This window comes from Anas platyrhynchos, chromosome 14 (assembly GCF_047663525.1).
Source record: "Anas platyrhynchos isolate ZD024472 breed Pekin duck chromosome 14, IASCAAS_PekinDuck_T2T, whole genome shotgun sequence".
Lineage (NCBI taxonomy): Eukaryota > Metazoa > Chordata > Aves > Anseriformes > Anatidae > Anas > Anas platyrhynchos.
In genome coordinates, this window is record NC_092600.1 from 13,133,685 (window position 1) to 13,151,976 (window position 18,292).

Below are 18,292 nucleotides of genomic sequence, written 5' to 3' on the forward strand. Positions count from 1 at the left end.
CCCTCCCAAGGCTTTCTGTGCGCCACGCAGGTGAATGCACCTCTGAGCTTATTTACAGCTCTGGGATTAATCGGGTGCAGAAGAGGCTTTGTCTTCTCAATCTCTCATGATTTGGGAATTTTGTCATGGTTGGGTTTCGGCCGAGTTTGTGGGGAGCGGGGGTGTCTCCTGCTCACTGGACTGCTGGAGCCATCCACCCGCAGCCCAGGGCATGCTGGCTCAGGCAGGGCTGGCAGCCTTCTCCTGGGGGACGCTCAGCTCCAGTTCATGAACCAACAAAGCTGGGCAGGGAGAGAAGGAAGTGAAGCAGGAGAAAGGCTGCACCCATTGCTCCAGGACTTTTCCTACCAGCTCAGCAAGTGGTTCCTGTGTCATCCACAAACCGATTCCTCATCCTCTCCTGCTATCCTCAGAGAGACACCCCAAAAAAACATTGCTTGGCTTCTGCCCTATCTAGTGGGGTTGTTCTGGGGAGCAGGGCAGATCTGAGCAGGGCCCCACAGCCCTGCACGGCTCCCGAGGAGCTGGAGAGGAGGCAAGCAGCAGAGAAGGTACTGGAAGGGCAGCTGTGCTCGTTTCCAGCTCGGTGCAGCCACACAAGGGGAGCGAGGATGGAGGGTGAATGGCAGGAAGGTCTTTTGTTAACCAACACGCACCAGGGAAGGTAATTTAACAAGTGCTGTCTGGAGTCACATCTGCCTCCAAGTCTTGTGTAGTCTTTGGAGAGCTCAAGAGGAGATGGAAATTATGAGCCTAGGAAGATATAGATGCAGTTAATACCTGTTTTACATGTACAGTCTATAATATGTTGCCATAGTCTTGAAAATGTTGTGACTTGGAAGCCATAAAAGCTGGAAGGAACATGCTAATTGAGAACACAGTCAGGCTATAAATCTGGAGGAGATACCAGGGCTGGCAGGAGAGAAACCCAGTCCCAGGGAGGAAGGGAGGGGGAGGAACTCAGCTTTAAGCCAGGAAGGAAATTACAGAGAACAAGGAAAGAGGGAGAAAAGGGGAGTCCTCGGTGCCCCAAGGCTGGCGTCGCCTCAGGTAGCACTCCAGGTTGATATTAGACAACCAAAGGAATTGATTCAAATGGAAGGGCCATTAGAGGAGAGAATTTAGAACAAATCAGCAGCGTAGGTAGGAACTAATTGCCAGAACCAGAGATACTCACCCAAAAATCGTACAGCAGGAAGAAATGACATTTCTCATCCACTAGCTGTGTAATACATTATCTATTGCTTAAAATGGTCTCTGAAGCAAAGGAAGGTATTGAAAGTGACAATAGGTCTTACGTGTTTTTCTTTTTTTAAGTATTTAATGGTACATAGAGTCTTACAGAGTAGTACATCAGACTTGTGTGTCAAGCAAATAGGTAGAAATTGTAACGAAGAATGGAGCTCTTCAGTAAATGAATGAATTCGGTGTAATGGGGGAGAGTTGCTTCGGTTTCAGGGGAAGGAAACCATGCATTAGAAATCCATTAATGTTCACTGAAGGAATCAATGTGTGTGCAGGGGTGATCTGGTCAATATAATCTGTTAGGATTTTCAAAATGCTTTTGGCAATGTCCTTTGTCAGACACTCACGGGGGAATGAAGAATGAGGTTGTTATAGGCCAAAATGGAAATTCCTCTCTTGGGTACTTCTCGTGGTTGAAGAATAGGAAAGATGGAGTAAAAAAATTAGTGGTCGTCACAGTTGGGGGGGATTCAGTCCTGGAAGTCCCATGGAGAGCAGGGCTGTGGTGCTCATCGCAGGCTTGGGAAGGTCTGGGAAGGTGCAGAGGTCACCAGTGGCATAGAATAGTTTGGGCAGGCAAACGAGCTCTGAGGGCAAGGATCTGACAAAGCTTTTAGTGGGATGGGGTGTCTGCACCAGGAGGTGATGTGGGGACATTCAGCCCTATTAGAAATGGACACGCATGGCAGAAAAACCCATCCAGCTGTCCCACAGGGAAGGGAGCACAGGGGTGCTCCACCTGCAGGGACAAGGGTCGCTGTGAAAGAAATTCACAGCGAGCTGCACAGCCTTTAGTGGCCTCTTTGCAAATTGAAAGCAGAGCCAGCTTTAATGGTTCAACAAAGATAGGGTGGGGAACTCACACATGGGAAAGCGAGCATCAGGGATTACCCAGAGGCAGGGTCTCAGAGCAATGCTTTCAATGGTAGGCAGCAGTCTGGACCAGCCTTGTGCTGCTGCACGACAGCATGAAGCAGCTGGCTGCCTCCAAGAGTGACACCATCTCCCAGCTTTCATGGGCTTTAGCCTCTAATTTGAGTCAGAAAAATACAATCTCATGCATCAGCGTTGCAAAAACTCGTCTGTCTTCATCGCTTAGGAAACGTTGCCAGCTCTGGCATCCTGTGTGGTGTCTGGCCGGCTTTTGGGAAGGCTTGCAGGTGAAAAAGGCTGAACCCGCGGATTACACCTGGGGGACCACGGAGGGTGCAAGCCCTCCTTGAGACCTTGAGCAGTCAGTGTGTGCTGGCTGATGGGGAGAGCTCCCATGAGAGCATGGCTCCATCCATAGCAGGCAGTGTATGAAGGTCACAGGAGCACCATGGTCTGGTCTGGTGCAAGGGCAGGGAGGTTCCCCTCTCCCTTCCTCCTCAGCAGCAGCTTTGCCCTCTCCAAAGCTATTTTGGGAGCACCACCCTTGCCCTGATGTCTGGGGAGCACCATCCACCTTGTTTCCTGGGTCTCCCTCCCTATGCCCAAATGCAGGCTGTGCACTGGAGGACTGATCTTCCCCCCACTCCTGATTCTTCAGGGAATTTTTGCAACCGCTTATGGTTTGCTTATTCTCAGCAAATTTCAGCTCAGCACACTGAGTCAGACCCATTTCCACACCATGAAGACCCTCAGTCCCTGCTGTGAGCCCACTTGGATGCTGCTTCCAAAGCCTTGTGCAGTCATTTTGCAGTTCTGGCTACTTGGCTCTCAGACCTTTTGCTTGTGCCATGTGCAAGCATCGTGCTGATTGTTTTATAGAGGCAAGTGAATATTGTGTGCAGTTCTACAGCCACACAGAAACACCCCAGGGGCTCCCTGGAGCTGTGCCCTCCCCAGGGACGGGGTGAAACCATGGCACACACCATGGGGCAGAGCCCACACCCTTCCCCTTCTGCTGGAAGGGGTTGGACCGTGGCGGATCAGCCGGGGACTGTGCTCCCTCCACCCTGCCTCGGACGCTGGAAGAGCTTTGGCAGCCCTGCTGCCTGCCTGCCTCTCATTTCCACACGCTGCTCTCACCAGCGACCGGCTGCAGACCCTCTCCCAGGCTCTTGGGGTGACCCTCACCTGCTTCTGGCCCCCCTGTGCTCCTCACTGCCCGAGCAGCCCCGGCTGTCCTGCTGGTCCCTGCTCTCCACGCTGACGGCAGCTCTGCTGTGGCTAAAAGCGAGGAGCTTGAGAAATGCCCGGTCCCTATAGCTGCGGGGCATTTGTGTTGCAAGAGCATTTCCTTCATGCTAAATTAATCTGCTTGGGAGTTCAGCATGGCTGGTTTGGGAAAAGCGATGCTCCGGGTCCTTGCCGCGCTGCCCCAAGGCCGGGTGCAGAGGGACAGTGGTGGCAGGGGGCTGAGGCCAAGGGGGACCCAGCAGCAGGGTTCAGGGACAGGCTGCCTGGTGGGGTACGGGGGCTCCACACCGGGCATTAACTCCTGGAGGGCAGAAATGCTGCCAGCCCTTGGCTGCTGCTCTCCGAGCCCTGGTCCCTCGAGCGCACACAGCTGAACGCTTGCCAGAGGTCCGCAGGGAGGCTGCAGCTCACGTGGTTTCTTCCCCGTTTCCAGCCACCAAATTGCATTTACAAGAAGCAAAACATACATTAAATAACTCTCGAATGTCAGAGCGAGCGGCTGCTGTGGGGGATGTTCTGGGAGAGAGAGGGAGAAACAGCTGCTCCATCCAGGAGCAGAGAGAGGGGGCAATGGGCAGGGAGGAAAGGGGCTGGGTGGGATGCTGTGGGGGGACAGGGCTGGGGTAAATCTCCTGGGACAAACCTACGAGCTCCCTTTCCCACTCCTCTGCTGTGGCTCTGACTGACGGAGAGCAGCCCATAGCATGGGGCGCCGTGTTGCAAGGACTGGACACAAAGGTTCAGCATCCCCGAAGACAAACCCCAGGCTGCGGGAGGGCTGCTGGCACCGCTGCCAGCCCCGCGGGGATGGGTGGCTGGGAACGCGCAGTGTGTGCCCCCCCGACCTCCGCTCCAGCTCCGAGCAGGAAACAGCAGCCCTGCCAGAACCGTCCCCGGGGAAAGAGAGCCTGACAGGGCCAAACGCATGGACAAATCCCAGCAAAGATCTGCTAGCTCTCTGCAGTGGGTAATGACACGTCCTCCGAGTCCTCCAGCGGCGATCCCAGGAAAGCCAAGCCTTGGAGAGCCAGGCTGAGCTTGTCCTCAAGTTCCTGCTGCGAATTCCCACGGTGCCATTTAGCCGAGCACGCTTCAGGAAGCAATTGGAGATTCCCACAGGCAGCAGCACGGCTCCTCCACAGCCTGCATCTGTGTCCCAGGGCAGGGTCCTGCTCGCAGGGGAAGACACCTCTTCTTCCACCTCCTCCTCCTCCTCCTCCTCCTCCTCCTCCTCCTCCTCCTCCCTTCCTGCCACCCGCTTGTATAGACATGGAGCAGGTGAATCCTTTTTGCTTCCCCATTCCTTCCCCGCCACATTGAGGCAGGCAGAGTTTCCATCCCAGCCCTCCCAACAGCACATCGGGAGCTTTTATTTTTCCCTAGGTAGCTTTTGTATTTCATTCCTGTTTGATGTTCTTTAGTGGGAGCTATGGGGGCAAGCACACAGTCTGAATTTCCTCCTCTGCGGCACCGAGGGGGTGTGGTGCAAGGCAGGGTAGAAACCTGCACGGAGGTGAGGGGGCTCCCCAGCTGCATTCGCTCGGAAGGGTTTGCCATTGTCGAAGAGAAAATTTGAAAAGTAATAATCTGAGCAAAGCAGAGGGAGAGGCCCCTGGAGGCAGCTCAGCAGCAGAGCCTCACAGATCTGCATGAATGAGAGCCTGCAAGGGGAGAAACAAGGAGCGAGGGTGAGATGGAGACGTGCACGTGGAGGGGGCTGCCGGGGATGGGACCACGACAGGGGCTGAGGGCTGAGCTCGGGGTCTCTGGGAAGGCGGCACCTGGCACATCCCAGCGGGGGAACAAGTCCTCCTTGGTTTTCCTTCACGGGTGGGCAGGACGGGTGGGTGCCAGCCCCATTCAGGGCACCAGCAGCAGCTCTTGCTGCTTGCGTTTGATCCCAACCCCAGCAAAGTCCTTGCTGCATGGGAAGAGCATCAGCTCGGGGCGGGGAGGGAGAGCTGCTCCCTGCTCCCCAGGGTCTCCGTGCCTGCAGGCCCCTGGCCGTGGGGAAGCGGACACAAGGCCGGGACATGTCCCTTCCTCGTCCCTTCCTCAAGCACAGCCGGGGGCGTCCCAAGACGCAAGGCGAGGGGTAGGAAGGAGGGAGGGGAGTGTTCCTGTGCCGAGCCTTCCTCTGACCCTCAGCTATTGTGCAGCTTCCTTCCTGCTCCTCAGGGGCTGGGAAGGAGCGGGGCATTATCAGGGCACTCCATCGGACCAGGTAATGCAGGCCCCAGCTGCTTCCTGCCTGGCCTGGCCACCGCTCCCTGCGCAGGAGGGAAGGAGATGAATAAGAAGCTCGGCGAGGAATTCCACTCCCCCACAGCAGCCAGCGCACAAACCCTCGTTTCTGGGCTTCCTGCTGCCTCTCTCCCACCCTGTGCACATCACTTATCCCAAACAGGGAGCGCTCGGCTAAAACCACGCTAATAGACCCCAGCGGCAGCACGGTGCTAGGGGTAATTAACCGCCTGATGGCTCCTCGCTGCTGGACGCACGCGGGTGTCTCGTGCACAAGGAGTGCGAGCTGCTCTCCCTGCACACCTCGGAGCCTCCTCTGCAGTTTTGGGGGCCGGGGAGCCCCATGCACTGACATTGGCATTGTTTAAGTGGGGACCCCAGGAGATCAAAGCAGGTTGGAGGTTTAGGGCAGGCCGCAGCATTGCTCCTGTGTCTGCTCTCAACCAGGGTCTGCAGGCAGAGTGGCTGAGTGCCTGACAGGGGCTGGGACAGGAGATCTGCGTGGTGACTTCACTCAGAACAACCCCTGGGTATAGCATAGGCTTGGCTTCATCCAGGAGGCCACAGTGCCAGAAAAATGGGGGTGCAGAAGCCTGGGGAAACCCAGGAGGAGCAGTGGGATCCCTGTACCCCCCGGTGCCCTGGCACCATAGCGCGGAGCCCCCAGGCCAGGGAGCTCAGTGGGAGAAGGGAAGCGAAGCTGTCAGGCTCCCAACGGCCATGGGATACTGGTGGGCTTCCAGCCCCACCAGAGCTCCCTGCACAAGGCTATTGCCTTCTGGTGGGCTCATGGAAGAGTCAGGTCCCCCCCAGGGCTGTGAAGGCTGGCTGGGAATCACAAATCCACGGCACAAAAATACATTCACCTTCCAGAACAGATCAGTCATCGGCCTGCATCAGAATGGAAACGGAGCCTTTCAAAGTGTTTCCAAAAAGAAACGAGGGACTGCAAATAGCCCAGAAGTCAGGTCATTGCTCCAGGCCGTGGGAGAGTGGAGCTCGTGGCCTGTCCAACCCCACACCCCGGTCATCGGGCAGTGCGGTCCCTCTTGGAGACCCTCGTGCTGCCGTGCTTCCATTTTGCATAGCTAAAAAAGCCCTCGGAGAGGGACAGAGAGAGTCCCAGCAGGGGCTGAACGTCCATCTCTGCTTGTCGGCTGGCAGCCTGGGCCACCAACACGCAGCTCGTCTGGGGTCCTCCTTCCTGACCACAGGCTCCTCCCTCAGAAATCAGAAGAATGCCTCCTGGTGCTAAAAGCCAGTGCAAAAAATGTTCTTGGGAGAAAAATCTGCAAAGTTGGGAGAAAAATCTGCAAAGTTGGGCTGAGCACAAAACGCAACATCTTGGGAATCATGTGTGCAACATGTGGCTGGAACTGGGAGGGTCAGCGGGAAATGGTGTCAATTTGGGGTTTATGCCCTCCGTGGCACCTAGGCAAGGGGGAGCTTTGGTCTGAGCTGCTGCAACCGCTCCTGCATCCTCCCGTGAAACCTTCCCAGCCAGCATCCCCGTGTGTGCCCACCTAAGGGCTCAGTTTTGGTGAGCTGGACTTTTCCTGATGTGAAACCACTCGTGGCCAGCTTCACACAGCTCTCCCATGTGGGCTTTTGCTCCGGTGCCTTTATGCCACACAGGCTCCTGCACAACACAAGAGCACACTGCAGGGGCCAGGGTCGCAGTGGTGTCTTTTTTAACACATCACCCTCCATGTTTCTCCTCTGCAGGATATCAAGTTGCATTGATAAATAATTTCAACAGTTTTTTTGGGGAGAAGGACCTAAGTCCCATCTCCTTCCTGCCCTTGTCCTTCCTCACAGTGACCACACTGCCCTGAGGAGCAGAGATCTCAGCCTCTCGAAAGGTTTTCCCCGCACAGCACCACCCATGGGTTTTTTCCCCAGCACCCTCTGCAAGTTGCCCTGGCCACACACACAGCTCGTACTGCCTCTCTGGCACATGGGGCCCTCTTTGTTTTTATCCTGGATCAGTGCACAGGTTCAGCGCTGTCAGATGATTTGCCACCAGTTCCTTCATGCAGCAATTTAAGGTTAGTCCTGGCTGCCAGCATGAATCGAGAGCTTTTTTCTTATTTTTTTATTTTTATTTTTCTTATTATTTTTGCAGCCTTTGAAGCAGGTGAACACCTCCCTCTGCTTGTACGCAAGCATCTGCAGGCTACAAACGTGGTTGGTTCCTGGAGAGGGACCCGAATGGACCCAAATGTGACACGGTGACCAGCACCACGCTGCTGCTCCAGGCTGTGCAGAGATGAGCTCCTGGTGCTGTGCAGGGCAGCAGGCAGCATCTCAGCCCCGCCTGAGCCACTGCTCACACCCAGTGCTTGACCCTCTTCAGGTTTCTCCTCTGCTCCTGCATCATGTCATGGGTCCCAGGAGCAACCGGTGCTGATTTCAGTGTCCTCGCTGCTCCAAGGATGCTGTTCTGTTTGGGGCCAGCTTTACGGGTCAGATTCCTTCCAGCTGCGGGTCGCTGAGCCAGGATGGTTTCGCAGCCCTTTGTCTGGTTACCTCCTTCCTAGAAGGAATCGGGAGCTGGTGCAGTGCATTTTTCTTTTCTTTTTTTTTTCTTTTTTTTCTTTTTTCTTTTTTTGTTTCTTTTTTTTTTTTCCATTCCTTGTTCTCTGATTCTGTTTTTCTACAGGACTATTGATCTGCAGCCCTGCGGGGTGTTGGGGGTAGCATATGGGAGTCCCTGTGCTGTGTGTTGGAAAGAGCACTTGTTTTTTCCCCAGCTGTGGCTGTATCAAAGCAATTGTTTTCCATTCTCGCTCTCATTTTGGGCTCCTTCCCACCCCATCGCCATGGGCTAACGAATTGCTTTGCTGCCCTTGTGAAACTTTTGTGGCCGTGTTAATACCGTTTGAAGTATTGCCATAATGTTTGTTTAAAAACATATTAATTAGGTTTTCAGTAATTGGGGTTTTCAGGGCTCTCTCGCATTGTTCTGCCGCTATAATTTGTTCTATTGATCTTCCTGGAGATATAACTGGGAGCCAATCTGCAGCGAGGCTGCGGTGCGCGGCTCGCTGCTGCTGTTCCGTCTGATTTGTTTACGCGCTGGGCTGGTGGCCTCTGCTCCGATAGCGGGGCTGCGTGCTGGCTCACAGTGCTTCCCCGTCCCCGTGAGCCACCTCCATCCAGCAACCTTTTTCCCTTTTTCCACCTGGGCCCGGTGAGATGCTCGGCCATGTCCCGGTGCGATGCCCACCGCCCAGGCTCAGTGCCGTGGGCTCGCGCTCTTGCCAGCACCGCTGCCGCAGACCCGGGGACGCCGTGGCTGTGCCTCCTGCTGCGGCGCGGCTCTGCGATGGGTTTCCATGGTAACCCCCAGGCTCGTTCCCTGACTCCGTTTTTTTTTGTTGTTGTTGTTGATTTTTTCTTTTTTTTTTTCCAGAAGAGAAAATTTCTCGTTTCCATCAAAAGAGCCTTTCTGCCGGGAGACCCAGCGCCACCTCCCCCAGGCAGCACCACGAGCCCAGCGTGGGGATGTGAGTGCCCAAAGCCAGTCCCCCTGCAAGCCATCCCTGCCCTCATCCTGCGATGGATATCCTCACCCCTAGTGCCATGTGGCAGGGATGGGTTTGAGGAGCACGCATGCCACCAGGACACCCCTCGCTCCACTACAGGCACCCCCAGCTCCCTCCCACCCACTGCGTCCCACCCATGCTGCCATTGACCCCTGCCAGGCCCTCAGACCAGGTCCCCACTCACTGCCAATTGTCCTTCACTAGCAGGACCAGGGTGGGAGGACACAGCCCCCACAGCTGCTGGCAGCAGCCTCTGCCCCCCTGTATCCCTCCCCAGGCATCCTCCCCGCTGCCCCAGCACACCTGGCAGCGGCGCGACTTCGGGTAGAGACGTGGCCATTTTTCTGCCAGCAGACACAATACATTCCCAAACAATAGTCATTGCACAACTCATCTCTGCATTTAACAGAATTTTACAGGCAGAATAAATCTCAGGGCCTCTATAAATCTTGTCGATGAGATAAGGAATGTGCAACCGGAGCCTCTTGTTGAGTAAATCCTGCCTGGCTCCAGGACGCATGAGGAGCATCCTGTATTTCACACCTGCTTTGGAGCCCGCCAGGAGATTTATGAGATTCAGAAATGAAACCACTGCACTTCACAAAAACTCCACATTTCCCACCCCACACTGGGGCACTCCCAATTGTCAGCAGGGTGGAGGATGAGATTTCCCAGAGCAGCTGGCAAGATCCACGGGGCTTTGCAGGCATTCAGGGTCGAGCTGGGGGAAAGCTCCCCAGCTTGCACAATTTCTGGGATAATTCTGCCACGCTTTGCATTCTGCAGAAAGAGTTCAAAGCGGATGGGTCTGCTTCATCTGGTCCCACATCCTCACGTCCCCTTAGGGATTCTCTTCGTGGTGCCCAGTCTCCCCATGGCAATTGCTGTGGGTCCAAGGGTTTCTGGCAGCTGATGGAGACCACCAGGACTTTGGTACGGGAGCTGCTGTGGGAAGCAGTTAGTTTATCTTTCTGTCTTTCTCAGCAGTGAAACACCCAGGAGTGCCCTCTCCTTAATGGGCACCAAGTGCACGGTGGAGTTAACTGCGGAGAGGGAGATGTCTGGAAAAGAAAACTCTCCTTCCCACACATAACATTGGCCTCGAGCAAAGAAGAGCAGAGGAGCTGCAGTTCGGGGAGAGAGGCGTGGACGTGCTTTGGACTCCCCACGTCTCCCCTGAAGCTCTGGGGCCGAGCCCACAGCCCCGTGGGAGCAGTAAAATGGGCAGACCAAGAATGACTGCGTGGGACAATCCCGGGAGCTGCCACCCCCTGCCTAGGGAAATGCACTGCAGGCAGGCCCATCTATCGGTTTGCAATTCCAGCAATGTTGTGGTTTGTTCTGTGGTGGAGCAGGCAGTCAGATTTCTTAATTTTTCCAGCCCAATATCTCCCTTTTAGACAGATGTTTGGAGAGAGCAATCGCCTGGAGTGAATTCCGTGAATCGTCCTGCATCAGGGGCTGACCCACACGGTGGGTTTGCCTCTAGGTGCCGGAGGGCTCCTCCTGTGTGCAAGCCCTGGGGAAAGGGAGGGTGCTTCCACACAGTCACCCTCATGGAAAAAGCCTGTCTGTGGGTGCCAAGAGCCATGGGAAGGGGGGGGATGCCTGGCGTGTTGGGTGGGAAAGCAGCATGAGGCAAGTCCCCCTCTGCTGAGGGACAGAGGATTCAGAGCGGTTTTTGAAATTGGATTACAACCAAGCAATATGACTTTCTAATCCATTTTCTCCCTAACAAAAATAAGACTCGGTGAGCTGCTCAGGTCAGGAGGAAGCACTAATCTCTGCGGCGTCCCAGAGCTTTGGTCCAGCAGACCTGGGCTGTGCAGGAGCAGCTGGGAGGGCTGGAGAACACTTCTGCTCCCACGGGGTACAAAAGGGTGATGCCCTGCTGCTCCTTGTGCTGATGGGGTGGTTGGGGTTGATGGAAACACCCCAAAAGCAAACGCAAGAAGCACAAGCCCCCAGCAGGATTGCCCTGTTTAGCTGTGGCAGGGTTTGGGCACTGGAGCTTTCAAAATCCTCCTGCCTGGGCTGGGACTGGGGCAGGGGCAGGGGCAGGGTGGTATTTTCCTCCCCACAGGAGCTCTGGTTCCTCCTGAATGGGCCACAATAATAGTTTTATCTGCTTCTTACTGTAGAAACCTGACCCCAATGGAAAACAGAATCCAGGAGAGAGGCTCCAGGGTCTTATTTCAAGGCTCCTTCTCCAGTCTCTGCCCCCTCCACTATCTGATGCCATGCAAGTATTCCCAGGCTCCATGAAGGCTTCGCCTTTCTCAGTCCCATCTCTGATTTCCCCGGCGCATCAGAAAAGCAGAAGACGACTTCCCTGATGCCCCTGCTGTGCATTCATTTCGATGTGAGAAGGGGAAGTGCAAAGTGTCTGCAGAGCACGGGTAGATTAAAAATCTCCACGGGCTGAAGGGCAGATGGGATGGAAGAGAAGTCCACAGAGGGTTACTGAAAGCACAGCGATGATGTCTGGCCCAGGAAGACCCTGAGCTGCGGATTGTGGAGGCTGGGAGATGGTTACAGAGCACTGTGCATGCTTGCCTGGTCTTCGTTCCCTTCCTCAGCATCTCTCTGGGCTCTGATGGGGAGAGGAACTGTGCCACACAGCCTGCCTGCCCCTGCATCCCACTCAGTGGCACCAGGGAAGGAATATCCTCAAAAAGATGTCCCCAAATCCTGTCCTTAAAGTGCCCAGTGCTGCTGCACAGGCCTGAGCTCCCGTGTCTGCTCACATCTCCAGCACCTCCTGCCCCTTTCTCCTTGCCTCAGCTGCCAGTGCAACTGCAGGGAACTCATCCGTGCTCACACAACCCGCTGCCAAACAGCTTTATTTAACCCCAGATCAATGCAGGATGATGATCATCCCGTAAAGAGATGGCCTGAGGGCGCACATTGCTGCCCATGCTGCCTTTGTGCACTCTGAGCACTGAAGGCCAGAGAGGGCATCCTGGTGTCACCACTTCCCTTGGTCAGATTGTGTTTGAACCAAACAGGGTATTTTTCTGGGGGAAAAAAAATAATAATAAGATTCCAGGCATTGGAAACCACCACAGCCCTGGAGCACCGTGATTAATTGTCCTCTGGTCTGAATTTGCCAGCTTACTACTTCAACCCTGCATCTCTTTCTGCTTTGGTTCTTAGACCAAGATCACCGAAAGAGGTCTAGCCCCCAGCAGGCTCCTACAGACTGCTCCAGTCTCCCTTTCCCCTCCTTTTTCATCCAAACTCAGCATTTACCTGCACGCCCATCACCTGTACTCACTCTGAGGGCAAAAGCTGTGCCATGGGGGGACGGGGCAGGTTCCCTATTTCGGTACTATTGCTTGTTTTGGCAGCAACCTGGGGCCAGGAGCCCAGGACATGGAGGGCAGGAGCTCCCCGTGTCCAGGCAGGCTGGATGCGGCCGTGGGTGCAGGGTAAGGGGCTCCTGGTGGCCAGGATCACCCCAGAGCTGCGTTTCACCAGGGCACAGTGCAGGATTTGGATGCGGTGCTGCGGGCTCCATTCCCAGAGCGTTTTGTAAGGGCAGATGGCTCGGAGGCAGGAGGCACAAGTGTCAGCACGGCTCGGTGGAGGGACGGGCGGGAGGAGGCAAAGCTGGAGGAGGTTTCAGGGCAGGGATGAGCTCCCGTTGCATCTGCTGCTGGAATCCCCTCCTGCCTCCCACACACCCCGCAGCGCTGACCTTTTCTCGCTCTCAGACTTGTCAACACGACCCGTTAGCTGATCTAGGAACGGTTTCCCGCTGATACATGAAAGGTTCTTGGGAATGTCAATTTTTTTTCCTCCCGCTTATTTTTTATTTTTCGCCTAGCAATTAACTGAATTTCAGTGACTCCTTCTGTGCGGCAGAGGCTGCGCACGGCTGGCTCACCTGCCGCTGCCAATTCGACCCGGATTATGTTTGAATACGCGATCACATTTCTGTCAAATTTGCAGCAGCAAACAACACGCTATTTATTTCGGCCCCATCCTGGCTGCACACCGGCTGGAAAAGGGCAGCAAGGCGCGATGTGGCAGGAAGTTTGCTGGGGAAAAGCAAATTCCACGGCGTGCTTTGAACAGCTGAAGCACCAGGGCGGGTTTGCGCTGGATCAGGGCTCTGGGAGCAGCGGTGCTGTCAGCCCGTTGCCATCAGATGTGCCATCCTCAGAGCTGTCTCACGTCAGCAGCAAACCCTGAGCTGCGCGGCTGCGGAGATGCTGTTACGCTGCACCATGTGCACCACCATACGGTCTCCTCCATGCGCCAGGTGTGGTGAAATTACACTTTGTTGGCTTATTGTAGAGCCTAGGCATGAACAATTTTGTCAAACAGGGTTGGAAAAGGCCAGGAAAGCAAAGGCACCCAACCCTGCTTTCCCAGAGGGGTCTCCAACCTCTGACCCATTCAGAGGGTGTCCACAGCTCCCAGGACAGCAAGTGTGTCTTGAGGAATTATCGCTCATTACCTGAGATATCTATCCTAAATAACTTTCTGTGAGCTCTGGCTCACTGTGGACATCCCAGGAACAGCACAAAGTTCTTGGAATTCCCATATCTCACTGCCCTGCAGACCTTAGCCCATCCCATACTCCTTTTTGGTGTGAATTCCCCCAAAGAGGATGCTGGGCTGTGCCTGGAGGATAAGGTTTGAGTCCTCCATCTCATCCTTCATCTCCATTTCCCTCAGACAGAGAGGGACCCAGCCCACCCCCCAGCTGCAGGGGTGGCTGCAGGACAGAGGGGGCTTCCTGGGCTTTCCAAAGGGTGATGCCAGGCCAAGGGCTGTGAGCCAGCAGGCTGGGGACCCAATGCACAGCACAGTCAGGCCAGAGACAGCAAGAGGAGACCCAGGGGACACTGCTGATGCTTGCTGGAAAGCTGCTAGGCTGAGAGCAAGGCTGGAAGAATGCATGAACCCCCCTGGACAGTGGGCAGGGTGAGGTTTCTTAACAATCTCTTTTATTTTTATTCTTACTCCAGCAAACCAGAATTACCTCATTTTAGCTACAGTTCTCGTGTGCAGGTTGGCGCTGTGCTGCAAGCTGCCTTTTAATGCTCCAGGCAGTCCCCTCGGAGCCGTGTCCAGCATGGGCTCTGCTTGCCACACGTGTGCCAAGGCAGGGTGCAGGGCGTGCAGCCCAGCCTGGGGCACGGGCGGCACAGGTCAGGCCCGTGGGATTTTCTTTCCAGACAGGTCTGTCAGCCGGCAATGATACATCATTCCTCCTTACTTTCTAATTCCTCCTCTGATGGATGCAGCCAGCCCTTCTCCAAACCTGACATTTATAGCACCAGTTTTCTCTGGGTATAAATATAACCTGAATGCGTTGGAGTAGCAGGAAAATCGTTTAAATGTTCCCTTTGACAGCAAGTTTGAAGATTGCTGACACTAAAACCACTTACTTATATTGTTCTGTATCATCCTGCACTCAGCCCTCAATCATCCTCATTACAGGTGCGTCAGGCACTTTGCACGGGGCTGCGGGCATCAGCTTGGCCTCTCCCAGCCCAGGCATGTCCCAGAGCCTCCCACTCCCCCTGAAACCAGCTGCAGGGCACACAAAGGGATGAGCACGCACACAAATGCCCAAGCTACAGGGTGAGCAGGTGTGTAAATGCATGAGCAGCTCTGGTTGGCTTTGGTGCCTAAAGTGCTCAGCTATGTCTAGTCTCCATCACTCAGGTAGCAGCACTAATGGCACTTGTGTGGGACAGAGGTTCATTTTTGGACTGGGTGTGGACAGAGAATTTACAGGCCCCAGCATGGGTCAGCATCCCATGGCGTCCAGCTGGATGCCAGCCTTCTCTTCTGGCCCAGAAGATTCAGAAAGATGGAAGGTCCTTGCCACGACAGCACCTGGGAGTGGCCAAAAATGAGACCCAGACCCATTTGTGCCCTGCTGGATGTGACTGCCAACACCAGCAGCACTGTAGGGGGGCAGCGTGGACACATACAGACCCATGGCAGGATGCCAGCACACCCCTGCCACCAAGATACTGGAGACATCCTCATGTGAGACACCTCACCCTCACCGTGGCAGGGGGTAGAGTGGAACAGCTCGTCCCAACGGGACCCTAAATCAGTGCCAGGTCTCTGCCAGCGGGTTCCTCTGTTGCTCTGCCATCCAGAGCCTGTCACTGCACAAGGCTGGGGGCACTGGGATGCTGAGGAAGGAGCAGGTAACTGGCAGGCACCGCGGCACATCGCGCTGACACACTGGCTCCTGCAGACATGAGCTGGTGATGAGACAAGTACAATGCTTTAAAAGCCGGGTAGAGAGATGAGCCCTCAGGTGCTGTGTATTCTGGTGGCTGAGACAAAAGGCAGTCAGGGCGTGATATGCAACGGGAACCTGAAGATCTTACAAAAGATGAGGATAAATGCATTTCCCAGCACATCCACAATGGCTTTCTGGGCCAAATGAATGGGATCGTGGCTCTCCCCAGGCTCATGAAGGAGCGATGCTGAAGGCTCTCAACCCGAGCTGTCCAGAGGTGTGAAATACAAGAGCAAAAACACTGCGGGGGAAAGAGTTCTAAAAGATACAGACATTAAAGAAAGGGATTGTGATAAAAAGGAGTGCCAAACACATGGTGACACAGCAAAGGAGATGAGCATTTCATGGAAAGTTTGCAGCAAACTGCTCTGCAATTAAGTCTCCTTAGGACCAGATAGATCAGGCTGGGCTTTGCTTTCACAGGTTTTTATGCCAACACTGCCCTGAAGAAATGCATTTGTCCCTTCTGAGTCCCAGGATGGTGCAAATGGATGGAAACTACCCCAACACAAGGTTTGAGACATGCGGTGAGCTCCCAGGTGCATGTGTGGCGACCTCCATTTCAGGGGTGCTGGGGTGACCCCCTGGGGCATGCTGGAGCTGCAGCACCATCACAGCTGGCTCCCCGAGAGGAGATCACTCACCGCGTGCCCTCGTCTCCGGTGATGCCAGGTGATGTTCTCCCCTGTAAACATAAGGAGAGATGACATATGCTTTGCTTTCTGCTTGGCTGGCTCTCGAGTTCTCCGTGGCTCATCCTCCGCCGAGGTGACACACGGCGCCTTGTGGGCCAGGATCGGAGGTGACATGGATGGTGGTGTAAGTGACACGTCGGCAAGTCGCGCAAAGCGAGGGGAAGGTAGTGCAAGACTCGGTGGTGCTGAGATGCCAGCGGGCAGGGCGAGGCTGGAGAGCTGGGGAAGAAAAGGCAAAGCGTATGGAGCCTCCAGCCCAGCAAAAGCCCACCGAGACCCAGCACTGGTGCTTTAGGGGGGGTTCAAAGCAAGCGGGGTACCAGCCTGCACTCCCTGGGGAGGACAGGCAGGGAAACCTCTTGGCCCACACTTCTAAAACACCAAGGAGAGCCCCCAGGGTGCTCTCACACTGCAGGGTCCTCAAGGGAGGAATGAAGGGGACCAACACAACCACCCCCTGCTGCTGGAACCCCTCTGCCCTGTCCAGATACTGATACATGATACTGATACATGATGATCCAGGCTGTGCCCATCCAGCATGGCATGGCACCCTCCATCAGCCAGCCCCACAGAGGTCTCTCAGTTATTGACCCTGGCTTCAGCGGTTTCTCCTTACACCCAGCCTCTCAGACAGATCTGTCAGATTGGTTTAAAGCCAGCCAGGCTTTGCGCTGTGGTTTTCTCAAACTAAAAAACCTCGTAGCCTGTGTAACCTTATGGAGGAGGCTGCTCACAGCCCCTCATTAGCAGTCCAGGACTATTCTGCATGAAAGCAACATTATCTCCAAGAACAATTCCTTACTGATTTCTAGCTACGTTGCTGCTGGGCGTTGCCTTTTGCTCTCTTTTCCTTTCTGCATGGCAGCTTGCACTAAACCTCCATATCCCGTCTCCCCATGCATACTTCTCCATCGACAACCAGAAAAAAACCCATCCTCTTTCATCACAGACATGTTTCCTCCACTCGAGCATCACTCACAGTGCTGTCCGTCCTCCACCGAGCTGTGGCACCACACAGGGAGGATCCAGATATTGCTCATTGCTCTCGGCGGGAGGCAGAGCCGTGCCTCCTCCGCCCTGCGCACCCCACACCAGCCTGGGCTCCCTCTTGCTCTGTTTCCCTCAAACAGAGCAGGTCGTGGCAAACTGCTTGCTGCCATCTCTGGAGGAGCAGCACCATTTTCTCTGCTGTTCCTGCACTCACGCTGGCCCTGTGACGCTTTGTACCTTTGTGATGACCAGAGTCAGATGCAAGGATACAGGGAGGAGAATCTGAGAGTGGACTGGGAGACCTGGATCCTTCCAGTATCTGGTTTTCTGGATATCTTGTTATCCAGAAAACAGAGAGATGGCACTGGTGCTAGAAAGAGGAGCCTCGGGACTGAGAGGCCCCCATAAAGTCACCAGGTCAGGAGCGGGGCTGAGACTTGGCACGATGGGGCTCTGTGGCTGCTGGAGGAGCTGCCGCATCCCCAGAGCACTTGGGAAGCTGCACAACACCAGCCTCATGTCTCCCAGGGAGATCTGCCACAGCTCACCCTGGGATAAAGGAGGAAAGCCCCAGGTTGTCTGGAGGCACCTGCAAACTCTGTGAGCTCCCGTGGGACCACCTTGTCACCCCACCCCCTGCCTGCATCCTGCTGCTGGAGACAAAAGCTGGGGCTTGGAGGCATGGGGAAGGGGGACAGGTTTATTGCTGGGTTAATAATTGAAGAGGACAAAATGAAATTCACGGCACTGAGAATCTGAGAGATTCACGCAGAGCTGTGTTTGCCCACTTCCAGCCCAACAACCGGCTGCAGCCAAATCCTGTTGCTCTCCCCACCTTGCTCCTCCAAGCCCCCATGTTTCTGCTTCTCCCCCTCCTCTCTGAGGCCAAGAAATGGGCTTTTTCCAGCTGTGATATCCTGGCCGAGTAGATTTAGCACCGAGAAGGGAACGATTTGCAGCCCGGATGACTTCCCTGGGTTGAATGAATCAAACCCAGCAGCAGCGATGTTCTCAGCTCACTGCTGTGGCTCGTGCACGGCTGTGTGCAGCAGTGGGTGAACACACGTACACCAACACAGGCCACACGCAGGAGCTTGGCACAACTCTCTGATAATAAATTGTGCAGAGAACAGCAAGAAATGGAAAAAATCCTGACTTTGATGTGCAGG